General features: G+C 37.8%; 1 protein-coding gene across 2 annotated transcripts in view; it reads right to left on the bottom strand.

Annotated features, from left to right (window-relative positions):
- Nucleotides 1-21,013, bottom strand: part of ZFYVE9 (zinc finger FYVE-type containing 9) — a 184,360-nt gene that overhangs the window by 117,909 nt on the left and 45,438 nt on the right. For both annotated transcript variants that reach the window (XM_077844919.1, XM_077844918.1), the window contains exon 2: nucleotides 10,484-10,589. The gene's annotated coding sequence lies outside the window, so the exon portion shown is untranslated. The remainder of the gene's footprint in view (nucleotides 1-10,483; nucleotides 10,590-21,013) is intronic.

Raw genomic sequence — 21,013 nt, forward strand, 5'->3', positions numbered from 1 at the left:
CAGACCATGGTAAACTATAAAACATCAGTATGAGGTATGCTAAGATCTTTAAGCTAATAAGGTCTAGAAACCTTTAAGCTGACAATAATCAAAATGTATTGGTACATTTGAATAGGATATGTCTCAGGTTGTTTTTAAAACAATCTCCTCACCCAACTTGGGGCTCGAACTCATGACCTGGAAATCAAGTCAAATGCTCTACTGACTGAGCCAGTCAGGCAACCCTTAGTTATTCTTTTTGAACTTCTTCAAGTACTATTTCTAAGTCTTTATTGGTATTAATTCATCTAAAGCATTCTGTGGGTACATTCTGTGGTTACATACTAGGTATGTCACTTACTTAAGAGAATGCCAAGAGCACACAGTAGTTGTTCAATAAACATTATCCCATTTTTATCTGTATTTTAATAATCCTCATATTTATCTATCTCTTTAATTTCTCAATGTTCTTTGTAAACTGCTTGGTTTCTTACTGGTATACAGGGAGGCAGATGGGAGGAGAGGTAATATCACAATTCCCCTAAAAGGTCTGAATAAGGATACACAAAAATAAACTCAAAATAGTTGAAAGAGCTAAATGTGAGACAAGAATCCATCAAAATCCTAGAGGAGAACACAGGCAACAACCTTTCTGACCTTGGCCACAGTAACTTCTTGCAAGACATATCTCCAAAGGCAAGGGAAGCAAAAGCAATAATGATCTAATGGGACTTCATTGAGATAAAAAGCTTCTGCACAGCAAAGGAAACAGTCAACAAAGCTAAAAGACAACCTACAGAATGGAACGAGATATTTGCAAATGACATATCAGATAAAAGGCTAGTATCCAAGATCTGTAAAGAACTTAACAAACTCAATACACACACACAAAAAAAACAAACTATATCCAGGTAAGAAATGGGCAGAAGACATGAACAGACATTTCTCCAAAGAAGACCTACACAAGCCCAACAAGCACATGAGAAAATGCTCCGCATCACTTGTCATCAGGGAAATATCAATCAAAACCACAATGAGGGGCATCCCTGGGTGGCGCAGTGGTTTGGCGCCTGCCTTTGGCCCAGGGCGCGATCCTGGAGACCCGGGATTGAATCCCACGTCGGGCTCCCGGTGCATGGAGCCTGCTTCTCCCTCTCTCTCTCTCTCTCTCTCTCTCTGTGTGTGTGTGACTATCATAAATAAATAAAAAATTAAAAAAAAAACACAATGAGATACCAGTTTACATCAGTGAGAATGGCAAAAATTAAAAACACAGGAAACAGCAAATGTTGGAGAGGATGTAGAGAAAGGTAAAACCTCTTGCACTGTTGGTGGGAATGCAAACTGGTTCAACCACTCTAGAAAAGTGTGGAGGTTCCTCAAGAACTTAAAAATAGAGCTACCCTATGACCCAGCAATTGCACTTCTGGGTATTTACCCCAAAGATGCAGATATAGTGAAACATCAGGGCACCTGCACCCCAATGTTCATAGCAGCAATGTCTACAATAGCCAAACTGTGGAAGGAGGCACTACGTCCTTCGACAGATGAATGGATGTGGTATGTATATACAATGGAATATTACTCAGCTATCAGAAAGAATGAATACCTACCATTTACATTGATGTGAATGGAACCGGGGAGTATTATGCTGTGTGAGATAAGTTAATCGGAGAAAGACAATTACCACAAGATTTCATTCATATGTGGAATAAGAAATAGTGAAAGGGATCATAAGGGAAGGGGGAAACTGAGCAGGGGTAAAAATCAGAGAGGGAGACAAACCATGAGAGACTCCTAACTCTGGGGAACAAAGGGTTGCAGAAGGGGAGGTGGGTGGGAGGATAGGGTTATTGGGTGATGGGCATTAAGGAGGGCACATGATGAGATGAGCACTGGGTGTTGCACTGCATGTTGGCAAACTGAATTTAAATAAAAAGTAAAATGAGGGGCAGCCCCGGTGGCTCAGTGGTTTAGCGCCACTTTTGACCCAGCGTGTGATCCTGGAGAACTGGGACTGAGTCCCACGTTGGGCTCCCTGCATGGAGCTTGCTTCTCCCTCTGCCTGTGTCTCTGCCTGCCTCTCTCTCTCTCTCTCTCTCTCTCTCTGCGGCTTTCATGAATAAATAACTACAATTTTATAAAATTCTAATAAAAGCATAAGAAGAGGGAAAATAAAAATTTAACTACTATTACAAACTTTGAGGTAAATCTAACACGTGAATTTTCTTTGACTTGTAGTGTTTCTCCTCTGAGACACATAAAGTGTGAAGATTATTTCTTTCATTTTACCAATAAAAAAAAAAAACTCAGGGGATTTAACAGATTTATTAAGTATTTCCCCATGATTATTCACCCAACTTTTATTTATTGGTTGGTTCCTGTTAAATAATTTAACATTAAGTTAACATCAGGCTCCCTAGACAAATAGACTGCATAATAATCCCTTAATGGTTTTTCTTAAATCTTTTGTGTATAATGATTTATAGTTCAAAATTTTCATATACATGCCATTGTATTTTGATAAAGACTGCATATTTAAACTTTCTAATGCTAAGAGCATCAATGAAATTTCTCACACACACAATCTAGCACATATAATATACATCTACAATACTCTATATTTCATAGTCATTATATATAAAATATTAATAAATAATTGGATCCAATATATATTGTGCATCTACTATATGTAGGGTATTGTAATCAATTCAATTCTCATACATCATTCTCAACATCAAGCTTATAACTTAATGGTAAACAACAATGGGAAAATTAATACAATAATAAATGAGTTTATTTTTTAAGATTTTATTTATTTATTAATGAGAGACACAGAGAAGAGAAAGAGAGAGAGGCAGACACACAGGCAGAGGGAGAAGCAGGCTCCATGCAGGGAGCCCGCCATGGGACTCGATCCCAGGTCTCCAGGATCACGCCCTGGGCTGAAGGTGGCGCTAAACTGCTGAGCCACCCGGGCCACCCAATAAATGAATTTAGTTACAACACAGTACAAGAGACACAAAGTACTACTTGATCAATTTGTCAGATAAAATTAACAGGTAAGTGCTACAGAGTAAGTACTATAAAAGTTCAAGAAATGGGCAGGACCACTGTCTGGATGGTCAAAGAAAGCATTATTTATGGGTTGGAACTGGGTCCAGAAGGATAGAAAAATTTTAACAGATATTCCAGATGGCAAGATGCAGAAATGAAATTTCAAACAGGGAGAGACATATAAGGAATTACCCTAGGGGTGGGCAATTACTGAGTGATCATTGAAACTGGATCAGGACTTTATTTAAATAGTTAACATTAGGACATAGTTGGAGATGTAGACAGGCATCATATTATTTATGCTGTGGAATGCCAGTCTGAGAAAGGTACTGTATTACTTTAAGCAATGGGAAGCACTATAGCACATTTATATAACCTTTATTGCAGTATATTGTTATAATTATTCATTTTATTATTAGTTATTGCTGTTAATCTCTTACTTTGCCTAATTTATAAATTAAATTTTATCGTAAGTATGTTTATATAGGAAAAAACAGTATATACAGGTTTTGGTACTATCCATGGTTTTAGGCACCAATGGGGTCTTGGAACGTGTCCCCTGTAGATAAGCAGGGACTACTGTGTGAACAGCTGGCCAAGAAGGTGTGCTGAATTCCAATGATAATTACTGATTCAGGCCAGCATCAAAAAATCTGCTAAAGTGGGATGCCTGGGTGGCTCAGCGGATGAGTGTCTGCCTTTAGCTCAGGTCATGATCCTGGGGTCCTGGGATCGAGTCCCGCCATCAGGCTCCCTGTATGGAGCCTGCTTCTCCCTCAGCCTATGTCTCTGTCTCTCTCTCTTTGTATCTCTCATGAATAAATAAATAAAATATTAAAAAAAAAAAGAATTGAAAGCCTTCAGATAAATGGTCATTGGGGGAAGAAAATATTCACAGTGCTTCAAAGTATTAGTCCACAGATTATTAATCACGAAGGAGAAAATATGCTTATAGTAAAAAGATGTAATTACTACCTAAACCAAATGATCAAACTTAGCATCACCAACAGTTTAACAAGCTGACATGATGCACCACTTGATGTGATGCAATGAGAAGTTTAAAACATTACCAACGCAGTATTCTTGCCAAAAATGTTTAACCTGAATTGAATCCTGAAGAGACAATTTGACAAATCTAGAATGCAAGGCATTCTATAATACAACTGTTCTGAACTTTCCAAAAAATTCAATGTTACAAAAACCATCATTTCAAATTAAAAGAGACTAAAGAGATTAAATAATCAAATGCCATGCACAAATGCTCTCTGGATCCTAGATCAGGAAAACACACATATACACATACACAGCAAAAAATAAAATTACATTTAGAGGATAATCCAGGAAATCTGGACTATATATTAGGTGATACATTAATAATCTTCTTTTTAGATGTGATAATGTCATTTTGATTTTGTAGGAAAATATCCTTACTCTTAGGAGATGCCCGCTGAACGATTTAGGAAAGCAGTGTTGTATTATCTGTATTTAACTCTCAAATGATTCAGAAAAAGAAAATATGTGAATGTGTGTATAAGTGTGGGAAAGGAAGGGAGAAAGGAGGGAGGAAGAGAGATGTTCAAAAAAGAAGCAAAATGGTAAAATCTGGTGAATCTAGGTGAAGGATATATGGGTCTTTATTGTATTATTTTTCAATTTTTCTATAAGCTTGAATTTTTTCAAAAGAAAAAGAATGTACTGAGCTAGTGGTAGGAAGCATTCCTTCTCACTCTGAATATAGAAATTCTAGAAAAAATAACTTATTTTAAAATAGTTTCTACAGTCAAACTCAAAAGCAAGAAAGGAAATATACAGATACATAAACCAAGAAGCAAGCAAGCCACAGCAATGAGTAAGAACTGAAGGGTGTCAGTCCACAGAGCTTGCAAAACTAAACAGGAACCTTTAGGCCTAGGATTTGAAAGCAAGCAGGGAGGATGGAAATTACTGGCTGCAAATGTATAGATGTTTCTACAGTGGAAGGGGCCAGACTGGGCTCTCTGAATAAAGCCAGCAGCTAGGGGAAAAACTATCCCAAGTGGCTCCAAAATGACAACTGAACAGGATAGAATGGAATTCCAATAAAATCAACTTCCAGAAATTAGAATTCCTAGCCTGCCCCTCACTCAGGATTGGGAATGATACTAAGTCTTTCTATTCACGATTATAACATGGCTTATCTCTATGCTTACTCAGCTCTTCCTGTGACTTGTAATAATGTTTTTAATTTTTAAAAGCCATTAAATATGGGAGAGGAGAGAGAGAGAAGGGTGCATGTGACTATAAGGGAAGAGCACAAGGGAGATCTCTGCGGTGATATAATAGAATCCTGTTATATCTTCAACAGTAATGATGGTTACACAAATCTACATGTGACAAATGTGAGAGATATACATTCATGAATATGCTCACAGCAGCTCTATTCATAACAGTCAAGAGATGGTAACTAAATATCTATCAACCGATGAATGGATAAATGTAAATTTCCTGGTTTTTATGTTTTCTATAGTTATGTAAGATGTAACCAACGAGAAATAAAGGGTATAAATGAAGGGTACACAGGAACTCTTTATTCTATTTTACAACTTCCTGTGAATCCATAATTACTACAAAATAAGAAGTTGAAAAAATAATAAAAGGGAAAAAGTTATGAAAAACTCAATAGACATGGGAGCAGGATAAAGAGAGCATCTGTATAAGGGGAAGTTAGAGTCCAAGTTTGGTAAAGTAGATATCCTTGTGTTTGGTGGCCCAACATAAGGAGTCAGAGACGCAGCAGGGTGAGGAAGCTGTCTGTGCAGAAAGACAGTGCAGTGTGGTGTCAGAGCCCAAGAGAGGTGAAGAAGCCATCCACAGGAAGGGGATGGTCTGGAATGGGGAGTGAAAAGAGTCCACAGGCAGAAGAGGTGAGGAGGAGATGTAAGAGCGCAGGCCAGAGTGACAGGTCAGAGCCTCAGCAGGATAAGAAGGGCCAGGGGAAGGAGAAGGAGACAGTGATAAGGGATCGGTTCGGTTACATGCAGAGATGGATCAAATAAGTGACTAGATGAAGGGCACCAGAGGCAAGGTTTCTTTCTGATAGATAAGGGAATTAAAATGCACAAAAGGTGAAAACCAGAAAGAACCCTGCACTATTGATTTGGAATTCTAGATATCAGTATGAACTCACAGACTTCAAGAAACAGATACAGTAAGACAAAGACAAAGATATAATGTATATAGGTCCACACACAATAGATATAGATATAAATGTGTGTCTACACACACACACACATATTCTCTAGCTCTGTGCACAGGATCTTGGGGCAGCAAAATTCTATCTTTACTTAAGTAACAATGAGCATATACCTCGCACCAGATTTGGTTTCTAAGTATTGTCATCCACTGAAAAGGAAGCAAGGGGCTCCAAGAGAAATGGCTGATTCCAAGCTGGAGTTGGAAAACTACAAGGGCTTTGATGAGGATGTAGGGAAATATGAACTGTCACACATTGCTAGAAGGACAGTTTGGCAGTTCCTCAAAAAGTTAAACACTGTTACCTTTATGGCATAGCTATTCCACTCCTAGGTTTATACCCAAGAGAAATGGAAACATATTCACACAAAAACTAATCCCCAAATGCTCAGAGCAACATCATTCACAACAGCAAAAGGTGGAAACAACCCAAATGTGTATCAACTGATAAATGGATAAATAAAGTGTGGTATGGTATATTAACAAAGTGGATATTATAGGACAATAAAAACAGATGATACATCTATATGCTACAACATGAATGAATTTTGGAAATATTAAAGAAACAGATACAAAAAGCTATATATTATATGATTCCACTTGTATGGATTGTCCAGAATAGGAAAATCCATAGAAACAGAAAATTAATTCGTGATTGTCAGGTGCTAGGGGGAATTGTAAGGAAACAGGAAGGGACTGCTAATGGATATAAGATTTCTTTTGGGGATGATAAAAATGTTCTAAAACTACACAGAATGTGATGACTGCACAACTCAGAAAATATATAAAAACCACTAGACTCTCTACATTTTAAAAGAATGAATTTTATGGTACGTGAATTATATTTCAATTTTTAAAAAAAGAACAACCTATCTTGAGTGCCTGAAAGCAAGTTATGCACACCAAGAATATGGGTACATGTCAAAAGGACACAGAAAGCAGCCTGAAAAAGTTCCCACAGGCTAAATAAGAAAATCAAAATAAATAATGATAGCAATGGATTATAACCCACTAAATAAAAAAGAGAACCAAGAGTCTTTGCAATATGAATGAATGAATCCCAAGTGTGATGAGGAAGGGTATATTTACATAGCTTCAAAGTTCTTTTCCACAAAATACTAATTACCAAAGGAAAAAAGAGTAACTTGAGCAGCAAAGCCTGGCAAGCACCAACTTACACAAGTATCAAAACATCATCAATAATGCGACAAATGAAATCTGTGCTCTCTGATAGGCTGCAATGAAAAGGACACAGCAATGTCAATACAGGGGGAGGCAAGTAGGGAGCGAGGGCAGTCAAGGGGTTATGGGAATTCCCTTTAATTTCTGCACAATTTTGCTATGAACCTAAAACTGCTCTAAAAAAATAAAGTATATTAATTAAAAACAAAAATAGCACCACTTCTGTGATAGTCCCACAAAAAATGCATAACCTGAATTATTTCCTTCAAGTTCCTCTTTTGTACTTTTGGTCTGTTTCTCATTGGACTCTTTCCCAAATGCCTATTTATTGAATAAATGGAAGTCTATTTATTGAATAAATGGAAGTACTAAAACCAACTGGAAGATCTGTATGCCTGGCTTTTCAAACCAGGTTTCCATTACATGGTGGTCAGGCGGGAATACAGCTATTTCATTGGGAGACCTCTAAATGTCAGTATAGATAAGTCTTCTCTTTAGACTCCAGAGAGGACTCATATTATCTTCTATAAGGGAATACAAAGATGAAAAACCAGACTTACCTTCTGAATGAAAAGTGAGGGGAAGGGTCTCGCATTTCAATATAAAGGATTTCCCTTAATTCCCCTGCTTTCACTATGGTGCCTCATCCTTGATCTGTTATGTTTAGTATCCCCAAGTCTTGAGCATCTTTAATTTTATCTTCCAAAAAAAAAAAAAAACATATGGTCTCCTGAAGACTTGGGAGAGGGGCAGTGTTCACATTGCATAAGGTGGGTCTCCCAGAGGATTTAAATCCTGTTAGGACTCATTTTTTAAATTAATTAATTTACTTATTTTAAGTAGGCTCCACACCTGATGTGGGGCATGAACTCACAACCCTGAGATCAAAAGTCACATGCTCGGGGATCCCTGGGTGGCGCAGCGGTTTGGCGCCTGCCTTTGGCCCAGGGCGTGATCCTGAAGACCCGGGATCGAATCCCACGTTGGGCTCCTGGTGCATGGAGCCTGCTTCTCCCTCTGCCTATGTCTCTGCCTCTCTCTCTCTCTGTGTGACTATCATAAATAAATAAAAATTAAAAAAAAAAAAGTCACATGCTCTACTGACTGAGCCAGCCAGGAACCCCTAATGTCAGGATTCTTTATTTCTTATAAAAGCATCTAACTCTTCCCAAAATAGAAGTCACTAAATATTATACATGTATATCTCAAAAAAAGAAAAATAATTACTTAATTTAATACAGTTTCTTCCTGTGGACCTCTTCATTTGTTGTTGGGTTTCTACATGTCTCCTTTTTTATTCTACTGACCAGAGTCTTTTTGGACACTCTCTTGAAACTGTCTTAGAGGGTCCCACTTTTATAGCACTGATCTGATTGCTCCTTTTATGTTTTCTTCACTGGTATTTCCTCTTTATGCTATCTACTAATTACAATGAACATGTATATATCCATGCACCAAACATTACTGAGTATCTATACAAAGTACCAGGTACTGTCCTAGTCATTAGATTATAATGAGAAATAAGACAATGTCCTTGACCAAAAGGTACCTAATGTTTCATATTGGAGACAGATATGAGTGAAACATATGAGTTTAATATATAAAACACTGTACCATTGATATATGCACTGAATGCTGTGGAGCCAAAGAAAAGGTGAAGCTAAATCAGGCTGAGTAGGGGTATATTTTTGGGGTAAAGTGGGTTACTATGACAAATACTCTAATAACTGATTATCACTGAGTATTTACTATTTATTATTGTAGATAATTTTTGCAGTAGGTTGAAAACTTCCTAAAGAGGTAATGCCTGAATAAGATTTTTCCCAGTAAAGGCAGAAAAGGGCACTCCTTTCATATACTCTCACATGAGGTAGCTAGGGTACAAAAAATACTCTTCCAGCTGCAGGCACAGAAGTTTTGATGGGGAAGGCACTACTAAGTGCCACTCTGCTCCACTCTCAACTGAGCTCCGTCTCCTATCACACACACTGTGATAGGAGCTCCGTCTGATCACACAAACTGTGATAGGAGCTCCGTCTCCTATCACACACACTGTGATAGGAGTTCCATCTCCTATCACACACACTGTCAACCCATCCCTCTATCCTCAAAGTTTAATGAAAAATCAACGAACTCAGTCAGAGTATGCAACATGCCATTAGTGAATGGCATAATCAGTTTTTCTTTTTTAATTTTTATTTATTTATGATAGTCACACACAGAGAGAGAGAGAGAGAGGCAGAGACACAGGCAGAGGGAGAAGCAGGCTCCATGCACCGGGAGCCCGATGTGGGATTCGATCCCGGGTCTCCAGGATCACACCCTGGGCCAAAGGCAGGCGCTAAACCACTGTGCCACCCAGGGATCCCTATAATCAGTTTTTGAAACTAATCTTACCCACATACTCTCCAACTTTGCCCTCCCCCTCCCCCATGCCAGACCATTTTCTACCCCTTAAGTAATTGTAAGACATGAAAGAAATCAAACATGATTCCTACTCAGGAAAAAAAATCAATGATTCCTGCTCTATAAGAATTAGTAAAATACTTCCAATTTTCTGCTGGAAATTACTGTTCTTCATAATTAATCTAAAAATACAAAATAAAATAGTGTTATTAAATCTGTATCTGATTCCCTGCCCCCAAATTAGCTTTAATTGTTTAGCTCTTACATGATGACTAAGAAAGAGAAATAAGATTAGATTTTTTTTTTTCTCTTAACAATGTTGCTCAAATCCATGTTCTTTTTCATGTTGAAATTACCATTCTATCTTCAAAGTGTAAGTTGACTCTAAAAGGAAAAAGCCAAGCACTGGCAGAAAAATTAGAATTTTTGACATAATTCAACAGTAATTTAAAAATACCCTTTGCTCTGGATTTAAGTCAAATCTTTTTTTAACACCATACTCCTGGTTTAACAAGAGGCAAAGTTATAAATGAAGCAAGCAGCATATATACATGAGCATTATTTTCTATAGATTTAGTTGTTTTTTTAAGTTCAGTCTTTAATAGAAATAGAACACAGGTTTTCTTACCTTTTTCCCCTTACACACGTGATAAGGAACAGACTTCCCTGTGCTTACTCATGATGCTTGCTGCACCACCAGCCAGTCTTGCTGATTCAGTATGCTCTGTATGATCCTAAAGAAAAAAAAAAACACATTGCTCATTATATTTGCTAAAGCAATAAGCCTTAATTTTCTTCATATAAACCTATCATAGCCAAATGAATGAAAGCTATGGGCTTAAATAATACATTACAATTACATATTCCGATTCAAAGACCTGGCCAGCATGAAATGCAGCAGACATATTTTATCGTGTAAGAAAGCCAAAAGTTAAATGTTTCAATAAACAGTTTAGCATTTTTTTTAACATTTCTTATTTTTAATGGATAATACATAGTGAAACACCAAAAGCAGGCACTTTCTATCCAATGGTTGGTTCTATGTTAATTCATAAAAATACCACTTATTTTTATATTACAATAGGTCCTCCAAGAATCCAAAGCCAGAAAAACTGCTGCTTCATGAGAATGTGTGATTTTTTTTCCTGTACATACAGAATCCTTAAATTGAGATTCAGCGGCTTCCTGTTGAGATTTTTATTGGAAAAACAACTGTTTTTCCTCCAAGTGGGATCTCTTATGATTCCAATCCTCTTCCACTGTTTAGAAGTAGTAGATCTGTTAATCCAATATTAACCTTTACTATCAAGGGTATGCAAAAGACAAAGCTGTCAAAGCTTCCTCAAATGTTATTTCCTTCTTCTGAATATATGACAACATCTATGAAGTTACGATAGTCCAATTTAAATATCTCTGTAGCTGCTTAGAGAAAATTTAAAACTCTTTAAGAGCCTAATTTAGCCTTGAACAAGATTAGTAGTTGTAATAAGAATAAAATTAAGAATCTCATACTATCCATATAAAACATCTAACATATAATCATAGCATTTTCAGAATAGCAAAGTATTTCAGATATGATCTAATGAATAAGGAACATCACTCAATTTTATAGATAATAGGCACTAAAAGAAATTTTCCTGGCATTATTGCAAATATAATACCATTATCTGATGTGAAAATTATGTACTTACTAAAAAATAAAAGAATAAGAAAAAGCCTAAAATACAAGTTTCCAGGGACTAATAAAAATCACTAGTGAAAGATTTTCCTATCTTGAGGACTTGAAAAAAATATGTATTTGTTACATATTCTAAATGAAAAGTGCTGTTGGTACTAAGAACCAGGTTACATCTATCAAATAAAGAACTAAATCATATTAGAAATAGGAAATGGCTATATACAAGGTAGAAGTACCAAGGTCAAATGAATGAGGCAAAAGTAAGGTCCTTACCTCTACTTAAACTATTTAATTAAATGTTTTTTAAACAAAGTTAACTCTATAGATTCAAAGTCAAATCCTGTATGTCTGTATCTGTTTTAATGTGTGAGGCAAGTCCAATAATATTATGTAACTGTCCCAAACATTACAAGTTTGTCTTCTGAAATTTTATCCCTCTGACTTTTAGCCTCAGCTGGCAAAGCCTCAAGTCGGGTTAAATCCAATCATCTACCTATCTCCATATGTACCCCCAGGGGCTTAAATGTGTCTAGAGGAAAGGAGGACTGTTCTCTACATTTGTGACTTCGCACTATATTTCCCTTAGTCAATCTGCTTTCAACTCTGCACCTCATTCTTATCTTCTGACATGCCTGGAATCCCTTAATGCAAAGCTTTCATAATTCAATTCTTGCAAAAAAATAAATCTTTAGTTTCCTGCAGGACAAGGAGTAACATTACTTAGCTGCCATAAGGTAAGTAGAATACCGGCGTAACTAACCACTCCACGTACAGACTTCCAACCAATTTCTTTTCAGCAATATACTTCCCCTAATAAACCTTTAAAGATCCCTAGAACCTCCACAAGTTTCTCTAAGGTTCTTTGGGGGTGTAGACTTTCTTCCCATCACATCTCCCTCCACAATTTATTGCTTCTTCATTTCCAAGACCTTTGTTTTACTTTTTCTATTCATCAAAACCTCCCATCCAATGTTGTTTCCTACTATCATTTCAGGGGAGTTCTAAGGAAAAAAGAAGAGTGGGGGGGAGGCAAGTGGGGTGTCAATCCATCCTATTTAGCTATAAGTTTCCATTATTATCTTTGAGAACATATAATACTGTATTTTTTCTTAAAAGTAGCCTTAAAAGTTGTCAATGCCCTAGCAAATAAATTAAGAGATAGTTTAGAAAAACAAAGGGAAAGAGAGATAAACAGACTAGCAACAAGTAGTGCCTTCCTCACCTCACATAAAAATATGCTTTCCAGATAAGAGACAGTAATCCAGTACTTTTTGCCCAGAATGAGCACTTTATGGCAGAGGCCATTTCATTGCCTTTTGGCATTATGGTATTGTTTTTTGGAAAAAAACAACAAAAAAAAGTTTAGTAACTGGGTATATATACAGCATAAAATATATTATAAAATGTTTTAAATACAGTCCAAGATACAGGGGGAAAAATTTCATAGAATGCCTTCAAGATTCTGCTCAATGTCACCTCCTAATGTGAAATTAATAATCACTTAGTTCTCTATGCTCTCATAATACATGTATATCTATAACACATTTCATACTACATGGTAATTCTTCTCTTTACAATCTGTTGCACTCCATGAAACAATTAGCCACTCAAGGCTAGAAACCCTTTATCTCCCCACCCCCCGCCTTTTATCCCAAGACCCCAGCACAGTGCTTGTCATATAGTAGGTATTCAAAATATCCAGGATGTTTAATTAAGTATAGTATATAACACATCTCCCATGGCAAAGATTCCAGATAAACAGCTCCTAATTTTATCTCCTTCCTTCTATTTTTACAACTGTCTCATGTTTTTTTTAAGGATTTAATTTATTTATTCCTGAGAGACACAGAGAGGCAGAGACACAGGCAGAGGGAGAAGCAGGCTCCCCATAGGGAGCCCAATGCAGGACTCGATCCCAGGACCCCAGGATCACGACCCAAGCCAAAGGCAGACACTCAACCACTGAGCCACCCAGGTGCCCCTACAACTGCCTTATTTAAAGCCCTCATCAGGGCAGCCCTGGTGGCACAGCGATTTGGCGCCGCCTACAGCCTGGGGTGTGATCCTGGAGATCTGGGATCGAGTCCCGCATCGGGCTCCCGGCATGGAGCCTGCTTCTCCCTCTCCCTCTGCCTGTGTCTCTGCCTCTCTCTGTGTCTATGAATAAATAAATAAAATCTTTAAAAAAAATAAAATAAAGCCCTCATCAGTTCTCATCTTACCCCCCTCCTATCTCACCTACTTAATGAACAGATCTCTGGATGTCAGTGATGAGTCTTCATTTGTCACCACAAATACTACCCAAATTGATTGTGCTTTTCTAGCTAATGAATAAATCCCCTTACTCTCTTCCTCTAAGAATGAAGTACAGTTTTGTTTTGTTTTGTTTTTTAATAGCATGGCATAGAGATCCTTTCAGAACTTGGTCTCTGTCTCTTTTCCAACCTGCTCTCCCACTACTTCCCTAAGCTCCAATCATATAAAAATATCCATATTTCTTGTGAAATGCTTTATCACGCTTCTCTATCATTTCATGTTCTGTGCCTATATTCAGACACTTTTGCCACTCTTTTTTGCCTAGCTAATTTTTATTACCAAAGGTTCAACTCAAACTCACTCTCAACTCAACCTGGGAAGCCTTCCCTGATTCTCTCTCTACAGGCTGTTTTAGAAGTCATCCTATACTCACGTCATGCATTCTCTCCACAAATGGCGGCACTTAACAAATTAATTTATATTGTCAGTATGCCTGTCTACCTCCCCCACTGAACTGTCAGTTCATTGAGAACAATGACTATGTCTTCATTCTCTGTAACCAAGGGCGTAGCACAGAGTTTTCAACAAATGTTTCATGAAAAGATAAATCGAATGAGATTAATGAAGTCCATTTTTAAGTAATCAACCTATGATGATTTCTTCCACTTTAATATTTGTGAATGTGTATGTTTGGCGTTGGAGAATGAGACAGTAAGCAAAACATGCAAGAGAGAAACAAAAACAGAGAATTGTCTAGTGGAAGAGAAAAAAAAAGTGACAAGGATTTAAATAATTGGATTTTTTTTTTTTTTTTTAAGTAGGCTTCACGCCCAACATGAGGCCTGAACTCATGACCCGGAGATCAAAAGTCACATGCTCCATTGACTGAGCCAAACAAACATAAGTAGGAAATTTTATCATCACTCTATAAAAACAAGGCCTTTGACATAATAACTACATTCTAGAGATTTATATCTTTTTCTTTAAAGATTTTATTTATTTATTCATGAGAGACACATGGCAAGAGGTAGAGACACAGGCAAAGGGAGAAGCAGGCTCCTCACAGGGAGCCCAATAAGGGACTCAATCCCCAGACCCGGGGATCACACCCTGAGCGAAAGGCTGATGCTCAACTGCTGAACCACCCAGGCATTCCTAGAGATTTATATCTTGAGAAAATAACTGGAAAAATAGAAAAAAATACAGAATAACTGTTAGATGGATGTTAAAATAGCAAAATATTGGGAAAAATCTAAATGTCAATAGAAAGGAGTCATTTATGACTCTATATTTGGGGAAAACTTAAAAGTCTTTCTTTTTTTTTTTTTTTAAGATTTTTATTTTTAAGTAATCTCCACACCCAACACAGACCTCAAACCTACAACCCTGAGATCAAGAGTTACACACTACATTGACTGAGCCAGCTGGGTATGCCAAAACTTACAAGTCTTAAGAAATATACACCAAAATATAACAAAGAATCTCTTGGTAGTGTTTGGGTGATTTACATTTTTTCAGTCTTCTATATCCCTAATTTTTCTTGGAATGAATGTTTATTATTTGTTAATAACTGAGAAGAGAATAAAGAATACATGAATTTCAATTAATAAAAACCCAAACTAGGGGTGCCTGGGTGGCTCAGTCAGTCAAACATCCGATTCTTGGTTTTGGCTAAGGTCATGATTTCAGGGTCCTAAGATGGAGCCCCACATCAGGCTCTGGGCTCAGTGTGAGATTCTTTCTCCCTCCCTCTCTCTTTCCCTTTGCACCTCCCTCCTCTGCTCCTTTTCCCTGGCTCGCTCTCTCACTCTCTCTCAAATAAATAAAATATATTTTTTTTAATTCCAAGCTACTTAAATTTTTACCTTTGAATATGAAAAAGGAAGGAAACAGGAAATACAAGAATGTTAAAAGACTATCTCACTGGGATATACAACAGAAGATTAAATTTTAATTATATATGGGGCAAGTGAAAGAAAAATCATCTAAAATTTAAAAACCAAGCTTTTTTTAATAATCCTATAAGGAAAATGACAGGAATAAAGATGATGTTTAAAATATAAAATGTAAGCAATTTATAGAAATCTTTGATGTGAACATGTTTATAACAGAAGAGATTTATGAAGGTAATACAGATCTTTCTCAACTTATGATGGAATTGTGTCCCAATAAACCAATCGTAGGTTGAAAATATCTTAAATCTAAAACACATTAATACGCCTAACCTACCGAACATCATAGCTTAGCCTAGCTCGCCTTAAACATGCTCAGAACATTTACATTAGCCTACAGTAGGCAAAATCATCTAACACACAGTATATTTTATAATAAAGTGCTGAATAGCTCATGTGAATTCAGTGCATACTATACTGAAAGTGAAAAAAAGAATGGGTATATGGGTACAGAATGGTTTTAAGTGTATCAGTCTTTACCCTTGCAATCACATGGCTGACTGGGAGCTATAGCTCACTGCTGCTGCCCAGAATCACAAGACAGTATCACTACACATCACCAGCCTGGGAAGACATCAAAATTCACAATTTGAAGTATAGTTTTCTACTGAATGTGTACTGCTTTCCAATGATTCTAAAGTCAAAAAATCATAAGTCAAACCATTGTTAAATAGGGAACAGTCTGTAATTTCCACAATCCTGGACACAGGTTAAAAAAAAAAAAGAAGACAACAGCAAAGAAGAAAATGAGAAGAAACATTTTAAGTTAAATACTGTTTCTATCATGGCTGGGATGACTAGTTACCAGAGAACAGTCAGTAACTGCTTAGTAACCAAATTTCTTAACATTTCCACCAGTAAATCTGACAAGGAATTAAACCCAGTATATACAAAATCGCATTCAATCTTCGAAAGTCATTTTCTTTGTTCCCTATCCTAAGGCTCTCAATTTAAGTGTGGCAGATCATATTTGCAAAGATACTTGCTACAGTATCTCCATTCCCACATGATCTTCTTTTTTTTTTTTTTTAGTTATTTATGATAGTCACACACACACAGAGAGAGAGAGAGAGGCAGAGACACAGGCAGAGGGAGAAGCAGGCTCCATGCACCGGGAGCCCGACCTGGGACTCGATCCCGGGTCTCCAGGATCGCGCCCCTGGCCAAAGGCAGGCGCCAAACCGCTGCGTCACCCAGGAATCCCCCCACATGATCTTCCTACAAGAGTGGTGAAACCTATGTCCCCTTCCTCTAAACATAGGCAGTACTTCATGACTACTTCAACAAACAGAACAAAACAGAAGAATACTGTTTTCAAAGCTAAGTCATAAAAGGTAACAGTTTTTTTCCTGGTCCTTTTGGGATACTCACTCTTGGAATCCAGTAACCATCCTAGAGAGACCACATGGAAAGGCCACACGTAGGTGATTTTGCCCATAAGTCTTCACATATGGAATGAGCAAGCCTCAAGATGAGCAAGCCTCAAGCAAGCCCCAGCCACTGTCTGACTACAACGTCATGAAAACCCTAATTGAGAACCACCTAGCTGAGCCTAGCTAACCTCTAATAGGAAGGGACAATAATTGTTGTTTTACGCCACTATGTTTTGGTGTAATTTATTACATAGCAATAGATACACATAAAAGGTTGGTAATTTGATACTTTTAAGGGGGGAGGGGCAAAGAGAGAGGGAGAGAGAGAATTTTTTTTTTTAAAGATTTATTTATTTATTCATGAAGAGAGAGCGAAGAGAGAGGCAGGGATACAGGCAGAGGGAGAAACAGACTCCCTGCAGGAAGCCCGATATGGGACTCAATCCTGGGTCTCCAGGATCACACCCTGGGCTGCAGGCGGCGCTAAACCGCTGCGCCACGGGGGCTGCCAGAGAGAGAGAATCTTAAGCAGGTTCCATACCCAGTGTGGAGCCCTACTGGGGGCTCAATCTCACAACCCTGAGATCATGACCAGAGCCAAAATCAAGAGTGGATGCTTAACCAAGTGGATGCTTAAGCCACCCAGGTGCCCCAATTTGATACTCTTCAATTCAATCTTACATAAATATTCTAAAGGAAAAGTTAAGAACCATAAAAGGGAAAAAAGAAGACAAATTGATAGCAGCCTGTTCTCTACTGAACTAGTTTGGCTCTGACTCCAAATTTGCATATCCCACTCAATAAAACAGGCTTTGAGCTTCTTACAGTTCAGGAACTACCTCATCATTCAAACAAGCTAGGTGAGGGAGGGGATCTTACCTCCTTCTATGGAACCTTATCAAAGTTTTCCTCTAAAGAATATACAATATTATACTTAGAGTTCTGGTAAATGCATTTTTCATCTCTAACTTTTCAGTGCCATTTTAGAAATCCTCATAGATCAGCACCCCAAAACCCATCTAGCTAACTCCTTAATGAGTCGGTGCACCATTAGCCACCCTGCTGACCATCTCAAAGCCTTAAACACCATTCTAGATACTACCTTTCCTTTCCCTCCCTCTACGCTCAGTAACACCAAGTCTTATCAATACTGCCTTTTAAAATCTCTCAAACTGGGCAGCCTGGGTGGCTCAGTGGTTTAGCCCTGCCTTTGGCCTCAGGTGTGATCCTGGAGACCCAGGATCAAGTCCTACGTCGGGCTCCCTGCGTGGGGCCTGCTTCCCCCTCTGCCAAACCGCTGCGCCACCCAGGGATACCAAACTTTTAATTCTTAATCTTGCCCATCTCCATTCCTCAAAAAGGGGTTTCATACTGATACATGCTATGTTATGGATGAACCTTAAAAATATTATGCTAAGTGCAAGCAGCCAGTCACAAAAGACTACATACTATATGGTTCTATTTATATGAAATGTCCAGAACAGGCAAATCCTTAAACACAGAAAGTAGATAAGTAGTTGGCAGAAAATACGGAAAGGAGAGAATAGGGAGTGACTACAAATGGGTGCAGGGTTTCTTTTCAGTGTGATAAAAATGTTCTGGGGAGGGGATCCCTGGGTGGCTCAGCAGTTTGGCGCGCCTGCCTTTGGCTCAGGGCGTGATCCTGGAGTCCCGGGATTGAGTCCCACATTGGGCTCCCTGCATGGAGCCTGTTTCTCCCTCTGCCTGTGTCTCTGCTTCTGTGTGTTTCTCATGAATAAATGAATAAAACCTTTAAAAAAAAAATGTTCTGGGGACACCAGAGTGAGTGGCTCGTTGGTTCAGTGTCCAACTCTTGATCTCGGTTCAGGTCATGATCTCAGGGTTGTGAGACTGAGTCCCGAATTGGACTCCACAGTGGGTGTGGAGCCTGTTTAAGATTCTCTCTCTCTGTCTCCCTTTGCCCATTCCCCTCCTAAAAAAAGTTCCGGAATTAGTGGGATGGTTGCACAACTCTGTGAATATACTGAAAACCACTGGATGTATATTTTAAAGGAATGAAATTGTGGTACATCAATAAGATCTCAATAAAACTGTTATCAAAACAAGTATAAAAAAAACAAGTATAACAAAACAAGCCTCACATATTACTTAGGCCTGGAATACTGTGCTCTTCCACTGTTCCTTTACTAATTTTTACTTATCCTCCTTGTCCTATCGTACACATCACATCTTCTATGAAACTCTTCTGATCTAGGTTTCAAATAGGTGTCCTTTATTCCTTACATAGCTTTTACTTTCTTTATCATAGCACTTATCAACTGAATTATGAATTTTTAAAACTGTTTATCTTTCCCTTCCAGGCTACTGAGGTTTTTCAAGATCATGATTGCTTCTGCCTTATTAATCACTGTATTCATGATATATGGCACAGTATTTGGCATAGAGTAAGTGCTCACTCATCGCTTGTGATACAAAGTAAAATAACTAAAGAACTAACTTTCAAAGCACTTCTCTAGGAAATTTTTCCAAACAAAGGATCCCAAAGTTATGCTTAGACTGGTAAGGCTTGTATGTACCTACTATTTCAAAGTCTGTTAATGCCAACATAAAATTATGAATTTGCATACTGAAGAACAGCTCAAACTTAAACTATGTTTTATCAAGGCTTTCCATCCATGATCACAACTTTTTTTTTTTTAATCACAACTCTTTAGAGAGCTCCTATTAGTTCAGTGACTTTCCTTTTTTAAAATAAAAAGTGTGATTCAAGAGTATCTATGAATATGACAATGGAATATCTAGCAAGACTGGGACTGGAATTTTTTTAATTTTTTTGCCTTATAGGGAATTTTTTTTACTATTTTAAATCTAAATTCAATTAATTAACATATACTGTATTATTAGTTTCAGAGGAAGAGTTCAATGATTCACCAGTCTTATAAAACACCCAATGCTCTGGGATGCCTGGGTAGCTCAGAGGTTGAGCATCTGCCTTCAGCTCAGGTCGTGATCCTGGAGTCCCAGGATCAAGTCCCACATCGGGCTCCCTGCATGGAGCCTGCTTCTCCCTCTGCCTATGTCTCTGTCTCTCTCTCTCTCATTCTCTCCCTCTCTCTCTGTGTGTCTTTCATGAATAAATAAATAAAATCTTTAAAAGAATAAAAATAAAAAAATAAAACACCCAGGGCCATTACATCACATGCCCTCTTTAATGTCCATGGGAATAGAACTTTAAAACAACCATTACCAATACGTAATAGACTTGCTTCTCTGATGTTTAATTCAAATGAACCTTTTTTATGAGTAGTCAGTGGAGTTTGGTGAAAGAGCACTGGTATAGGACTCTGGCAAATCAAGGTTTGAATTCATGCTCTAGCACTTAACAGCTGGGGCTGCTTTAAGCAGGTTAATCTTTCCAAATCTCAGTGTCTTTATACTTTATATGAAAACTATGCTTTGTAGGATAGTTTTAATGCTGAAAAAGAATGAGTTTATATAAAATGCCTTTTTATCTGACCTGACATCTAATATATACATGCTCAATAAATAGTAACTACTATTATTCATCATCAAAAAGCTATTTGTGTGCAAGAATTACAAGAGAAAGGAAAAGGGATGCTAGGGTGGCTCAGCGGTTGAGCTTCTGCCTTTGGCTCAGGGCGTGATCCCGGGGTTCCAGAGTCAAGTCCCACATCGGGCTCCCCGCCTGGAGCCTGCTTCTCCCTCTGCCTATGTCTCTGCCTTCTCTCTGTGTCTCTCACGAATAAATGAATAAAATCTTAAAAAAAAAAGAGAAAGGAAGAATATGATTTGAACCATAACACCAACCGGTGTTTGCTTATTCAATTAATAATCCATGGGGCCATTGATTTTAAGTGATTAACTCAAGTCTGAACAATGAAAAGAAATACAGGAAC

This window comes from Canis aureus, chromosome 13, assembly GCF_053574225.1.
Source record: "Canis aureus isolate CA01 chromosome 13, VMU_Caureus_v.1.0, whole genome shotgun sequence".
Classification (NCBI taxonomy): domain Eukaryota; kingdom Metazoa; phylum Chordata; class Mammalia; order Carnivora; family Canidae; genus Canis; species Canis aureus.